This window comes from Ambystoma mexicanum, chromosome 2p, assembly GCF_040938575.1.
Source record: "Ambystoma mexicanum isolate Mex_15411 chromosome 2p, UKY_AmexF1_1, whole genome shotgun sequence".
Lineage (NCBI taxonomy): Eukaryota > Metazoa > Chordata > Amphibia > Caudata > Ambystomatidae > Ambystoma > Ambystoma mexicanum.
In genome coordinates, this window is record NC_090923.1 from 1253987891 (window position 1) to 1254003638 (window position 15748).

Consider the following 15748-nt stretch of genomic DNA (forward strand, 5'->3'; position numbering starts at 1 on the left):
GACAAGATTTAAGAATGAAGAAAATGATTCTTAAGGGCAGAATGAAATATAGATGCGAGGTAATCGAGCGTAGAGGAAAAGGAAGAGTGTTCCAATGAAGAGAGGCCAGCAAAGAAAAAGAATGAAAATGAGACTCAGCAGGAATGAGTATCCATAAGGGTGCACAATTTGCAATAAAAACTTTCAAGCAACTACACAGTTCAGGAAGCATTCATGCATGCTTGAATCGTTCCCTACGGACAGTCGTGAATGTCCTCAGGTGGTTCCATTTGTTAAAATCGTGGCAAAAATGGTGTGGATGCAAAATATTGCAGCAAAAAGCCTGTGGTTTTGCTGCCGCAATCCATGTAAAGGATGCAGGGGACACCCCTGCAACCCACAGACCCATTATACCATTTAAGGGAAGTGGGGGACACCCCCGCAACCCCCCACTCCCCTTAAATGGTATAATGGGGTACACATTTACTGGGTCAAACCATGGCATTTTTGCAGCGAGTTTTTTGTACAGTCGACATTTTTGCCGCGATTTTATCACTGCATACACCTCAGGTGAGGTTGAAATGGCTGCTTGGGGATTCATATTTCAGGGCTTCCCTTAGTCCCAGGGTTCACCAAATTTATTAGACTCAGAAACTGACATAAGAAGCAAAGTCCATTATACACTTGGTTTTTCCATCTCCTGTGAATAGATGTTGTATGCTACCCTCACTGTGGCAGGGGCGGGTTCAATAGGGAGGCTTGAAGGAGAAGGAAACTGCAACTCCCAAGTTCTTTAGGGTCTCTTCTATGCATTGCTCTTTTTTGGGAAAATAATCTTTGGGGGGTTTTCACAGACAAGACAGACATTTTAAAAAAAAGGCAATTTGTTGAAATCTTCCATGAGAAAGGTAGCATAAAGTAGAGACTATAGAACATTAGCAAATTATGTCCCCTGTTTCACCCTTAAGCACCCTAGCTTCTAACCCCTAAATAGAAAGAGCATCACACATGCCACATTTTAATCATCAAAGGAAGGTCTCCAATAAGGGCCGAGAGGTGCGAAAACCTGTGAGAAGAGAGAAACATTATCACCGTATTAGTACGTCTGGTGACTATCGGCCAGTGCATGGTCCCAACACTCATGTTTGTAAAAGCTTTAGTCAGCGGACACATCCAATAAATTCAGAGTCCTCAGGCGAGAAAGCACAGCATTTCTTTCAGCATCCAGATTCATCACCAAAGGTTGGCAACTCATGCAAAATGTGGAGGTGTCCTCATTAAGATCTGCCATAAACTTTCCCATGGTCAGTAGATGTAACTAGAAGTTAGTGTGAGGAGCATTGCCTATCCCTCAATCAGCTCCAATGACAAAGCTGGCTGCTACTAGCATGGTGATGGTGATCTAGCCCCTTGCTTTGTGGAGAGGGTGGATGCCCTTCATCAGCAGACCAAGTAGGAGCACTCCTGGGTCCAAGGGAAACTTCACTCCTCTCAATATTGTATTAAGAACTTTATTCTAGAATATTTATAGCTTGGAACACTCCCGCCTGATAATTATTAGGTAACCAGTTACCCCACAGTTCCCAGAGTAATCCCCTCTCCTCCCAGAGGATAATCTCTGGTACATTCTATACTATATGAATAGCATTTTGTAAGCAAATTCCCTCTACTGGATATATATGGATGATTTCTTAGCATGTGACAATGCATTTTCCCAATCCCGGTCTTAAACATGAGCAAAATACATACTTTGTATGTGCCAAATACATATGAGAGGTACTATTGATGAAACATTTTTCAAACAGGAATAAAGCTTAAGCCCTTCTCCCCCCTTTGACTATTGGTTTCATCACCAAATGTCTGACGTGAAAATACTGTAGGCAATCCCTTATTGAAAAGTGAACGTTGTGCTTACACACCAGGAACATTTAAATCCTATCATCAGTATATCAATATGAGATTCACCACCCAATGTTAAATTTCCAAATAGAAAACGTTTTTTCTCTGAGGCTGTGGATAATTCCTGATTACCATGGATGGGGGTAAGTGTAGATGAAAAGGAGGTGAGGTTTTTGTGTAGAGAGCGGCACCCCAGGTTTTCAAAAAAGAGCTATCATGGAGTTTACATATAGGGAGCAGGGCCTTGACTGTTTAGGAAGCCAAAGTACCCATCACAATGTTTACTGCTGACTGCCCTGTCCATAGACCACCAATTGCATAGTCATGGGAAAGGAGTTTTAGTTGTAGTACAAGAAAGGGAAGACTATGGGGTGTATGGTAGGGTTTGGCCATAATGTTATTTTGATGTCTGTGTTTTTTCTTTTTATTAAAAAAGCGTTTTACCATTTGGACCCCCTATCAGGATTAGTCAGGCGAGTACAAAGGCAGCGAATATAGCAAGGGAAATGTGCACTAAATCACACAGTGAATAGCCTTGAATTAAACTACGTGCACACAGGAACCAAGACTCATGTATGCTAAAACCCAGGAGTGCAAATAGAGTGTGACAACAAAACCAATATATGAAAAGGGATGTGGGGTAAGCACCTGACCGCGAGGAAAGTCGGCAAGTGCCTTACCCCCAATTGCTGTTACAGGTACTGACAGCGCTAAACCCACGTAGAGGGCAAGCAATGACAGGACCTGTGAACTAACACTCTTGATGGTATTAAATAAGGGAACTAAAAAAACAGTACTCACGAGGACGAGAAAAACCTCTTGAATGTCAGCAAGCCCACGAACCCTGTTGATCAAACTGGGACCCAGAAAGGCTATAACAGCAATGGGAGGATAACTAAATACCTAAATTGGAATAGTGATTACAGAATAGTGAGGAAAACATAGGCATTCACACAGGAGCTAGCTACAACAGCACACCACACCTAATAATCAAATGGGAAATAAATGCAGAAGTGCAATGGAAAACATGGAATGGATCCCAATAGAAAGTAAGGATCAGGAGCAGGGAAAAACGAAATTACCAAGGCAAACTTCCCCCACTCCTCCAAGGAAAAGACAGAAAGCTGATCTAAGAGGAAGGCTAAGGCATAAAGGTTTACAGCAGCAAAGGACAAAGTCAAAGAAATATAGAACACAGACAAACTGGGCTGCATCTAAAAGGGGAAAGCACTGAGAAATGCTGCCTGCAAACAGAGGAAGACAGAAAGGGAATCTAGGGAGCAGAATTCAATTTAGCACATGAATGCGAAATCCAGGGCGGAGGAACAAGAAACAGGAACTAGGAACTAGGCACAAAAAGCTAGGAACAAGGAACAAGGGACTAGTCACAACAGGAACACTGCAACGATGACCAGCGCTGGACTGAAGTAAACTGAGGCTTTTAAAGCTGCTTAACGAGCACACCCATCAGGTGTGCCGCCTGCTGCACCTGCAGCCACAGGTGTTGCCTATCCTCCACCCAACCTTGTCCTGCAAGGGAGGAGGTGAAGCAGTGAGCCAGGCATTCTGGGAAGCATTGTCATTTGATCAAAGTAGCATGCTGGCTGCCAAAAACCTGGAATGGATCCGGAAGGGAAGTAACTTGGAAAATAAGGTTTTAGCGCTCCCAATTCATCAAGCACTGTAGCATAAGGTTCGGAGGAAAAATCCAGTAGGGAATAAACCCCAAATCATGCCCCCAAGTGGTGGGAACGGGAGCGAAGGGAGCGAGTCGTGACAGTATACCCCCTCCCACGGCCGTCTTCTGGTGCCCGCCACCCGCACGAGACATCTTCTTTCCATGATGGGAGTGCTTTTTCTTTGGAGGTGGCACTGATGGAAATGGTGGCCTGTGGGCAAAGGCAGATGGACTGGAATGCATAGAATCAGGTTGCAGTCTAGAAGAGTCGTAGGCAGGTGTCCGGTGAGGAAGATACTCATGGGTCGAAGAAAGGCATGAAGGACTTGCAGGATCTGAAGCTGAGTTGGAAGGCCCAGGAAACTCAGTCACTGGGAGTGGACACTTATACATCTTTGAGGAGGGAGGCAGGCTGGTGCAACATGCATTGGACAATGGTAGAAGTTCTGTTAGCCTTTCTGCCGAAAGCGGACATGCGGGAGGTGAGGAAATTGCTGGCTTCAGGAAATGTTTATGTTCAGCCATTAGAGAAGGTGGCGGCTGAGGTAGAGGTTTGGATTTTCTTCTGTCATCCATCTGGGAAAAGACTTGTGGTTGAAAGTGACTAAGGTTTGACTGCACATGTTCTACGCCTTGGAGGCCTGGAAGTCCAATGGGTTGTACGAGGCTGGTACTCCAGGTGACAGTCGTGTAGCCACTTTGTTGCACGTGGGATACAACAGCAGGGACGTTTGGCATACTGATAGGAGTGATAGACGCAGTACTTGGTACTTCAGGCACACTCGCAGAAGGAGCAATAACCGACACATTTTGAACTGCAGCAGTCATTCCCTTCCTTTGGCTACTAGCACCCAACTGGTGCTTCTTGGCGGAATTCTGTTGCACAAGTCTCGTAGGTAATACACCGGTCTGCACCACCCCCTGTGCACACCCAGGTGAGTGGTTCTGACCCATCACTTGGTCCAGCTTGATGACTCTGAAGCGGGAGCTGGCAAAAGTCTTAAACTCTGATGCTGCATATTTAGGAGGCTCTGATGCTAAAGTGAAGCAGTTGGGAGAATCGTCTTGTGTAAAAGGCAGGCATTCTGATGATCCCCCTGAAGCATAAGAAAGGCAGGCTAGACGTTCATCGGCAGTAAATGGTTGGGATTCAGGAGGAATGGCTGGAGCAGGAGAAAATACAGCAGGATCTGATGGTGTAGACAGGTATACCTCTGATATTGGCAGCGAGGCTAAGCAGGATACTGGCGTCTCATGAACTGAAGGCAAATAATCAGTATACTCCGGGACTGAAGACATGCACCTATGATGGACTACCGGAGGCTCTATGGCTGAAGGATGATCTGCAGGATGAGTCACTGTAGCTGAAGACAGGCAGGCCAGAGGAAACCTTGAGGCTGAAGGCATGCAAGCTGGAGCAATCTCGGTTGCTGAATACAAACATGTCCAGGTCTTTGGGACTGGCTCTTGAGTAAATGGCAGACATGGCAGTGGTTCATTGATTGAAGACACGTGTGCCAAAGATGACTGCAGGGCTGTGGATTGGATCATAGAAGAGTCAATGGTTGTAGGAGGACAGACAGAAGTCTCAGAAGTTGACAGACACATTGGTGGCTCAGGAATGGAGGGCACCTTTAGGGCAGTGGACTCCTTGGCACCAGTAACCAAAGACTGAGCTGTACCCTTGCAGTCCCTTTCTTTAGTGGGTGACACAGAGTCTCTTTCTTTGTAGAAGTCAAAATCAACCAGTGGAATAACCATAGTAAAGTCTCTGTTAATCAGGATTTCGTCAATTGTCCATTCCTCTGTCTTAGCTTCTGAAAGAGTCAGATTAACAATCAACAGTTCAGGAATCGCCTGCTGGTTTTTGGTTCTGTATACTGTGGAATGAGTCCATCAGAACATGAAATCTGTACTGTCTCTGACTGTTCGTATTGATCAGAATTGGCAGAAGGAAGAGTGAACCCAGAGGTAACATCGTTTTCCACATCAGCTTGAACATCTACTTCAGTCTCAGCAGCTGTATCAAGAGCAGGGCCTAAGCCTACTGTAGTGACTGAATCTGTGTATGCCACCATTGTGGATTGTGTTTGGAAATCAGAAGCTTGCATGTGTGCTAGCTCAGAATTATGACAAACTGCTACACAGGAAATTTTAGGTAAAGGAGTGGCTTGTAAATCTTCAGCTAACTGCAATCCCTGACAAACAGCAGAACAATTGTTAGAAACTGTGCCCAGATTAAGCACTTTGCTAGAAGAAAGACTTTCACTCCCAATAGATCTAACATATTGACAAATATCAGGGTTTACCAAAGTCTCTGCACTCAGGGGCTGAACAGTGTTCACTTCATCAACATCAACGGATAAAGTCTGAGGTGTATTCAGTAAAGAGTACAAGGTCTTATTCTCCTCTTGTAAAGAAATGAATTCTTGTCTTAACTCCTCAAGCTTAGCTTTTAGCATGCTCTGCATTAACTGTACATCACTATCAGTAGGCACAGGGGGAAGCATAGTGGCATCAGGGCTGGATCCTGCACTAGCAATCTCGATGTGCACCGATTGTACATTGTCCTCTACTGCTTGCAGGTTCTGTGATTTATACTTTCTCTTACCAACTTGGTCTGTGTTTCCCTTAAGCAAACTATTGACATTAGACCTCTTGGCATTAGGGACTACAGTATGTACTTGTGCAAAGGAGTATGCTTTAGATTGAGGGTAGAAAACAGAAGTTATGCAAGGAACCCCTCCATTCTTTATGTTTGTACCATGAAACAGTTCAATCTGAGGTGAAGCACAACTGGAATCATGGGGTTCAACAACAGAGGTACTCTTGTATAATAAGTCTAACAGTGTGTTGTTTTCTGCGGCTAAGGCTTGCGCTGACATAGAATCTGGATCAAAATAAAAGACAGAACTAGGATCAGGCAATGTAGGATGTGCCATCCTGTGGGAAAAATACTTTGCACGTAAATGCCCATTTGTGACAAGGAGTTCATTTAAGTCAGGACTAGTGATTTGATTGTCACAGCTAAATGTAGGGGAAGCTTTCTGTACAAACTTGTTAGAGGCCTTGCTGCCTTTCTTTCTTAAACTTGCCATATTCAATGGGAATTTTGGGCTGGTCATTCTATCAGGATTAGTCAGGCGAGTACAAAGGCAGCGAATATGGCAAGGGAAATGTGCACTAAATCACACAGTGAATAGCCTTGAATTAAACTACGTGCACGCAGGAACCAAGACTCATGTATGCTAAAACCCAGGAGTGCAAATAGAGTGTGACAACAAAACCAATATATGAAAAGGGATGTGGGGTAAGCACCTGACCGCGAGGAAAGTCGGCAAGTGCCTTACCCCCAATTGCTGTTACAGGTACTGACAGCGCTAAACCCACATAGAGGGCAAGCAATGACAGGACCTGTGAACTAACACTCTTGATGGTATTAAATAAGGGAACTAAAAAAACAGTACTCACGAGGACGAGAAAAACCTCTTGAATGTCAGCAAGCCCACGAACCCTGTTGATCAAACTGGGACCCAGAAAGGCTATAACAGCAATGGGAGGATAACTAAATACCTAAGTTGGAATAGTGATTACAGAATAGTGAGGAAAACATAGGCATTCACACAGGAGCTAGCTACAACAGCACACCACACCTAATAATCAAATGGGAAATAAATGCAGAAGTGCAATGGAAAACATGGAATGGATCCCAATAGAAAGTAAGGATCAGGAGCAGGGAAAAACAAAATTACCAAGGCAAACTTCCCCCACTCCTCCAAGGAAAAGACAGAAAGCTAATCTAAGAGGAAGGCTAAGGCATAAAGGTTTACAGCAGCAAAGGACAAAGTCAAAGAAATATAGAACACAGACAAACTGGGCTGCATCTAAAAGGGGAAAGCACTGAGAAATGCTGCCTGCAAACAGAGGAAGACAGAAAGGGAATCTAGGGAGCAGAATTCAATTTAGCACATGAATCTGAAATCCAGGGCGGAGGAACAAGAAACAGGAACTAGGAACTAGGCACAAAAAGCTAGGAACAAGGGACTAGTCACAACAGGAACACTGCAACGATGACCAGCGCTGGACTGAAGTAAACTGAGGCTTTTAAAGCTGCTTAACGAGTACACCCATCAGGTGTGCCGCCTGCTGCACCTGCAGCCACAGGTGTTGCCTATCCTCCACCCAACCTTGTCCTGCAAGGGAGGAGGTGAAGCAGTGAGCCAGGCATTCTGGGAAGCATAGTCATTTGATCAAAGTAGCATGCTGGCTGCCAAAAACCTGGAATGGATCCGGAAGGGAAGTAACTTGGAAAATAAGGTTTTAGCGCTCCCAATTCATCACAGCACTGTAGCATAAGGTTCGGAGGAAAAATCCAGTAGGGAATAAACCCCAAATCATGCCCCCAAGTGGTGGGAACGGGAGCGAAGGGAGCGAGTCGTGGCACCCCCCCAAAACTTTCATATTGAATATGTTCCATGTGAGGATTTTTTGTGTTCAGAATTTTTTATTTAAAGCAGAAAGCATACACGGCATATAACCAACACAGCAGACATTTTGAGGTACAATTATGATAAGAGAGTTCTACATTTAAAAGAAGAAGGTAAAAAACATGAAGTTCAAGTATAGAGATTAAGACTAAGGCCCTCATTACGAGTTTGGCGGTAGCCATGGAGCTATTAACTCCATGGCTGCCACCAAACCGGGCTCATTTACCGGGTTCTTGCAATGAGGAATAACCGGGTCATTCCAACATTGGAGGACCAGGTAATTCCTCCTTCCAGGAACCATTCCCCATTCCCATTGAGCCCCCATAGGGCTCCCATAGGGCTCAATGGGAATGGGGATGGAGGTAACAATTGGCAGATTACAACTGGCCCGTTGTCACCTCCTTCTTCCCCTCGAGGGACTCGGAAAGTACGCCTGGTTTTACCAGGCGTCCGATCCGGGTCCCGCGATGTGAAGTTTGTAATCGGCGCTCTGGTAATTAAGGGGGCCGGTCCCGTACCGGCCCCCTTCATTAGGGGAGCAGCAGGGTCGTAATGAGGCCCTAAGCATATGAAACTTAGAATTTTGAATAAGCATGCAGGCATGACAAACAATGAAATAAGGACAGCAAATAGAGAAAGACAAACATGTACAAAAGCGAGGGAAGCAAAAGGGAGAAAGAGTTGCAAAGAAATGATGTGCAAATCTTCACTTTATTTATTGATTAGAGCCCACACTATGTAAGAATCTTAGAAAAATTTGCAACTTTAGCTTGTGTTTTAGTAGTAGAAAGATATAGGACGCACTGCATCTTTCCAACCCGTTGATGTTACAAATAGAGTTCCACCACTATCTATAATGAGGGCGATTTAAATTCTTCCAATTAGACCTTGTAGTTTGAATTGCCACTACAATGAGAAGGTCAAACAAGTAGCATTGCACTACCCAGGAAAAGCAATTTAAAACAAAAATCTTATTGCAAGTTGAAAATAAGCTTGACTGTGTTCCACAATCTTTTCCAAAATGATTTAACATTTTCGTATTCAACAAACATATATTTAAAAGAGCCTTGAGCATGAAGGCAACTCCAAAAACTGTCATTCTGTGCAGCTCCACATTTCAATAGACAAAGAGGAGTGATTCAAGCTCTATGATGAAAGAAGTATAATGTTTGAAGTTGTTTGTAGTTGGCTATCCAGTAGAGTACAATCCTGCTGCCAGGTAGCATTGCAATCCCACACTATTTCCGAGGAAGATATCTCTGATAGGTCTTCATAGAACAAGGAGGCAGTAAAGTTAGGATTTAGCATGTGTTGTATTCTTTCTGCATTGGGAGCAATAGCTTTGCGTATTAATAGATCATCATTTTCTGTAATTGCATCAATAATTGCCATATATTGGTGCATATATGAAATCGGTGTATGAAATTTAGAAGCAAATTCACTTAAGGTCTCAAAGTCATGTACACAATAATGGGGGTGAGAAGTGTCGACACTCTCCCCGGAACCACAGAAGCTGAATGAAGTGGACCCTCCACCCGTGGTTGGCACAGGTACCTGATATACAACAACAGGATACCACCTGGCAGCCAATGGGGGAAAGAGGGTTAGGGAGAGGTTGTGGACGGGAAGGGGGAGGTAGGAACACCAGAGAGAGGGTTAGGGAAATGCCTAATGTGGATAGGAACGGGGAAGTAACAGGATATCTTAACATATATCATAACACTACTTCTAGCACAACAATCCCCTTGGTATGGACCTTGATGCACTGGTTATTTTCTAGCACCCCTTAATACAGGCACCCATGAACAGACCATACAATGGATTACATATAAGCAAGCAGGATGAAACATATATATGGGTGGTGTTCCCAACATGAAAAAACATTACACATGGCCCGCTGGGCAAGCTTTTGCACACTTACAAAACATGCAACAGACATGGAGCAGACACAGCCCTTGGACTTAGTAGTTAGTTGTCTCACACTGCATACCCCAGTTACTTCACTGGGACTTGAATAAGGCAGTGCGCCCCAAATGAGCGCCTCCCGTGCTGAAGCACCTACACTCCAGACAACCTAGTTAGTAAGAGTTACTTTTCCCCTTTCTAAGCAACATGTGCATAACTTATAATCCAGTGTGCGCCTGAAAAGCCAGACCATCTGATGACATCTGCGTAACATAGAGAAAATACTAGAACTGAAGCATCAGAGTTCATGTAACATAGAGGTCAACACTTATCTTTCGTCCGGGAAGCTCGCAAGCCTTGCCGGATGTAGTCTTTCATCGCCCGTAGTAGTTAATCTTTCAAAAGGCCCGGATTGAATGTCCATCTATTGGATTTGTGAGTATTATGTGAGGGTTTGAGTTAGATATGGACTGGTGCTTGATCCGAAAGAGCAATACATTCAATTTGGGCATCCAGAAGAAGGTTAGCCATGGATTTATGAATACATACATAATCTAATCTCTAGAAGGAGTTATGTAGATTCGAGAAAAAGGCACATTCTAAATCAGAAGGATGAGTTATGTGCCATACGTCAATAAGTCCTAGTTCTGATACAAAATGTGTAAACTGTGTGTGAGATATGGTGTTTCTGAACCGTTCACTAGACTTTCTATCCATAAATGGATCTATAATCTCATTACAGTCACCGCAAACAATCAAATTGTTAGGATTGCATTGAATAATATGGTTTCCTAATGGTAGCCAGAAAGAAGGGTCTGGAGATGTTGGACCATAAATATTTAGAATTGTGTATTCAATGGAATCCACTAACATCCTAACTAACACCCATATACCTAAATCGTCAGATTCAGTCACTGCTACACTTGAAAAAACCTGACCGACCCAGAGACGTTTAAGTTTGGCAGCTTCTGCCTATGAGAGATGTGTTTCTTGGATACAAGCAATCGATAGTTCTGCTCTGTTAAGGTGAGATTGTACTTTCTGGCTTTTAACAGGGTTTTGTTATCCTTTTGTTAGACTTTGCACCTTTTATAACAGTAATGCAGTTTGTGTGCAGCAATGTGGAGTTAGAGTTAAAGAACTTGACTGTCGTCCTTGCCGACTGTATGGTGTCTTTATGATGACAGGCGCTTCAATGGATCTTCAACAATGTTATGAAACTAAGCCCTGAAGGCCTCTGATATGCTCCAATGCAAAGGAGGCCAAAGAGTTGCCCCCTGGGCCCAGCCCGAGTGTCTGAGGGAAAAAACCCAGAAGGGGAAAACCTTGTTCTTGTTCATCTTCCTGTCTTCTTAGGATGTAGAGACTCCAGTTTCCAGTAAGGCTTGTTGTAGAAGACGGATCCGGAGGTAAGAATTCAGCCATATTCCTAGGTTTGGCCAGAGAAGGTATAGGAAGAATAGGATAGGACAGTGTAACCCAGGTCTCAGGGTAGTACAAGTTATAGCTTGCAAAGATTGAGCGATTAACCACTGAGCTACAATGTACAAAATACCCAATGCTTCAAAAGAACCTTCCCGCAATTTAAATGGCCAGTAGAGCTGTCGGGAAACAATGTAATCACAATGCCAAGGAAAGAGAGGCATGGCCACAACTGAGAATAGCCATGAGGACATGGCTACGAAAATGAATGAAATACTGTGCAGATCCAAATGCGGTATGCAGAATATCAAGAAGAACAGAGGCGAGCCGCGAGAAGTGGAATGCGACCACCAGAAAGCAAAAACAGTCAGAGTGACGAATGAAAGTAAAGGCAAGTACAGAAAGAGAAAGAATGTCCAAGCGGAGCCCAGAACAGCTCAGACAGCCAGAAAGCAAGTATGCAAAAACAGGAAAGTGCTTACCCAGGGAAATGGAAAGCATAGCGCTCAGTTTAGGACAAAATGATCACGAAGCAACGCGCAGGTCTCTGCTTCAGAGCAGCTTAAATGCTGAAGCTTGAGTTTCCTGCAGACAATGCGCTCAGGTGGCATGACTAGTAAGCTGATTTAGATAAAGGCATTGAGGACCTATGTGCCGCCATCTTGGGGAGGTGTTTAACCCACATGATGGGCTTCTTTGCCAGCGTTGCCACAAAGACCAGGATGACCGGGCATTCCTGACACCTTTAACATTCCAGGAGGTTATATTAAATGACATTATTTAGAATGAGGTTGACTTACACGTCAGAGTAGATGAGGTTATACATGTGTATTCCCTTAATAAGGACTAATAAGACAATCATTGGGAGAACAGTTATGTAGCCATCCAATAAACGAGGATTGAATAACCTGCATAAGCGGAGATAACAATGAAGGAGAGACACATAAGGGAAGTGGGTAGACAGACAAAATCAACATGGATATTTGTAACATCCATCTGAAAACAATAACTATAGATAGGATTGGGGCTAACAGATACAGCCACACCCATCCATGTAGAAAAACAACAAAAACGGGGTGCAGAGCGACTCAAGAGAAGGCTACCTCACACCCCACTCCAGTGGGAGGTATTGCAACAATATTCCGATGTATTAATCTGTTAAGTCAGATCTCCATATTCAAGTAGGTCGTCCAGATGTATCCATTGCATCCCTTCTGTGACTCTGGATCAAGTGTCTCAAGTCTATTGGATTTTGAAAGTTAGAAGTGTGTCCATTGAGGGTAACTTTTAGAATGGCTGGATTTATGATACCATATCTTGAATTTAGCTGTCTTAGAGCAGGTCTAAAGGTAAGTAGTTATTTTCTCCTGGCAGCAGTCCAGGGCGCAAGTCGAGGGCATGCGCGGGTGGATGGAGTCCACCCACTTTTTCAGAGGGTGGACTCAGCCCCCCCCTACTAAAATGAGAAACATTGAATGTCTTCTTTGAATTTATGAATTAAAGCCAACCTGAGCTATCGAACTGCAGTCGTCAGGTTTGCGGGCCAGACACTTCACCATTGTACTATATAACCTGATGAAAAATTAAAAAAACAAATAAAGGTGAAATGTCCCATTTCGGCATTGCAGGTTCCAGGGAAATCATTTGTATTGGTTCTTGGAGTTTAAAACATGCACACCTTTTAACGTTTTCAAAAACACTATTAGAAGAAAATATCCTCTCTTAGTTTTTTGTGTGTGTTGATTTTATGAAAGGCAAATGCCATTCCTCCTGTGCAATTTGGATGGTTATGCAAAGCCATTTTAATAAAATGTGCATATTTCATCTTGATATTGTAATTTCTGGTGATGTCACATCTCATTGCATTTATTGATGAGTCCCCCATTTTAATTTTTAGGACTTGACCCATGCAGCAGTCAAGTTAGACACATCCTGGGATATGAAAATCTTGTTACCATCCCAACAGAGCTGCTTCAGTAGCTTCACTTCATCCATTATAAGTAGAACATGTGTATAGTCTAGTAAGGCAAAAATAAAAGTTCTAGAGGCGCTATTAGAGTTGCATACAGAGTTAATCGGACCCACCCGATGAGCCCTCTGCATGTTCTACCGACACATGTAGGTCAAGGAGCTTAGGAAGCATAGTATTCAAGAACAGAATAGGATGATCTCTTTCAATTCCTTCTGGAAGGCCCACAATCCGCAGGTTATTCCTTCTGTTTTTATTGTCAAGATTTCCGGATAGTTTTTGTAGAGATTTGACAGTGGTTTCCAGCATTTGTACTCTACTGGTCACATCCTCAGCATCACTTACTCATCTCTTTACCTCAGTCATTCTTGACTCGAAGGCAGACCATTTATCATCAAGCCTTTGCAATTTTGCATTTATGGCTTCCATAAATGGTTTCAGGATCCTGATTTCTGCCAGAATTGTTTTCATGGCAGGATGCAGAATATCTTCTTTTGGCATGGGTGAATTACTCTTTTCTCTTTTAAGGCCTGTAGGCCTTTAAAATATTATTTTATAAAAATCCCATTCTCAAACCAGCAGTGTAGCTGAGCTCCAAGTAATAAGATGGCAGCGTATATATTTAAGCAGTGCTATTTGAGTAAGTTACAGCAGCAAAGGATATTCACAGTGAAGTGCTTTAATTACTCATTTGGTGTTGTATTTAGTATTTCTTTGCAGTAAAATAGTCTATATAAGGAGCCACCAGGGGGCGCAGAGATGGACTAACACATCTCCATCGGTCTCCGCCTCAAGATAAGGCCAACGGGATCTGAGCCCCCCAGGTCCTTTAGAAAGGAGAATCGGACCACCCGCCAGGTGCTGTTCCTTTGTCTGCTGTTCCGATTGAGCCAACTACGACATTGCTGCGCTGACGGAGACCAGGGATATAGCGGCGCCACTGAGGAAGCGGAGCACCCACGCTTCTGCGGCCGTGCTGAGGCCCTGGGGACACCTTCCCTGGTGCAGCGGCATTTGGAAAGGGGGCCCTGCCTTGTGCCCCCGCTCTGAGGGGCTGTAGCGGGGGCTCAGACAGATCGAGGGACACGAGCCGGAGCCCCGGAGAATCGAGGAGCCGGTGAGGACTCAGCCCCCCTGCGTGCTAACACTTGCAGAGTGAAGAGGAGGGGCGCCCTCAGCGCTGGGATCGGGGGATACTGTCCCCGGGTGCCCCTCTTGCTGTCAACCATTGAGGGGGCTCTGAGTGCCCAGGGATATGACGTGGGCACTAACAACAGCAGAGTGAATCTTGCCGTTGGGAGCCTGGTGAGCAAAGAAGCCCTTCCCCTTCTCAAGGGCATCGCGGCCGCTGGATCCTTCTAGTGCAGCAAGAAGCGGCTGTTGGAGTGTGTGGTGCGGGGGATTGAGGTGCCAGTTGTCATCTCTTTCCCCGATCTGTGTTGGAGTACAGCCGGCAGACTCCAGGGCTCCTTGCACTTGCGGGTGATTTAAGGCTGCGTTCTCCACTGAATTAAGTGCCAGCAGTGAGAGGAGGGTTGCAGGGGGCATGAGAGGGGCTCAAGAGGACAGCTGGGGGGGCCCTGGGTATGAGGCCTCCCACTAAGCAAACTACCCTTGGAAGGAAGTTTGTGTCCCCTAGTGCCCCCGCGCCCCACCTGGGAGGACTCTGGATTGGGGCATGGTGTCACCCGGCAGCCCTGTGTGCCCCCCTCCTGCAGTTTTCACCTTAGACGCGGGGTCTCCCTGCATGCTTGCTCTTGGGGGGCTCACCCAAGCCTTGTTGCCAGCGGAGCCCCTTGGTAATGATTCCTGGCTGCCAGCTTGCTTCGATTTATTTTTCTGCACACTCTCGCTTTTCCATGATCCTGCTCTCGCATCTGCAGCTCGCTTTCCAGGTGATCTCTGGTGATCTTGGTACCTCCCCCCTGTGGTTTTGAGCGATCTGAGGATTGAGGGAGTCCTGCTGTGGTGTGTGCTCTCGCTGCCCTTTGGGTCCTGGACAAGAGGTACTTGCTGTACCTAGGGTTGCTCCATGCCACTGCCTGTGTGCTCTCCGTTCTAGTGGTTGGCTAGGCTTGGGGTCTCCTTCCCTCAGAGGTTTCAATAGCGCAACTCTTGATCCCATAAGCAGTCACTCCTCATGTACCATATTAGCGGATTGACAATCTCATCAGGAAACAGGGGAACGACCAGGCTCCTTTCTCCCCCCTCCTCCTCGCAGTTGGGGGTGAGCCTATTCTGGATATCTCCTTAGATGGACTGGGCCCACTCCCTTTAGAGGTTCCGGTGCTCCCCGTCCCCCAACATAGACAGTACAGTCGGAAACATTGGATGCCCAGGCAGTGAACAGAAACATGACGGCGCTGCTGGAGGAGATCCGGGGCTTTAGGGCTGATATCAGTAAGCGCT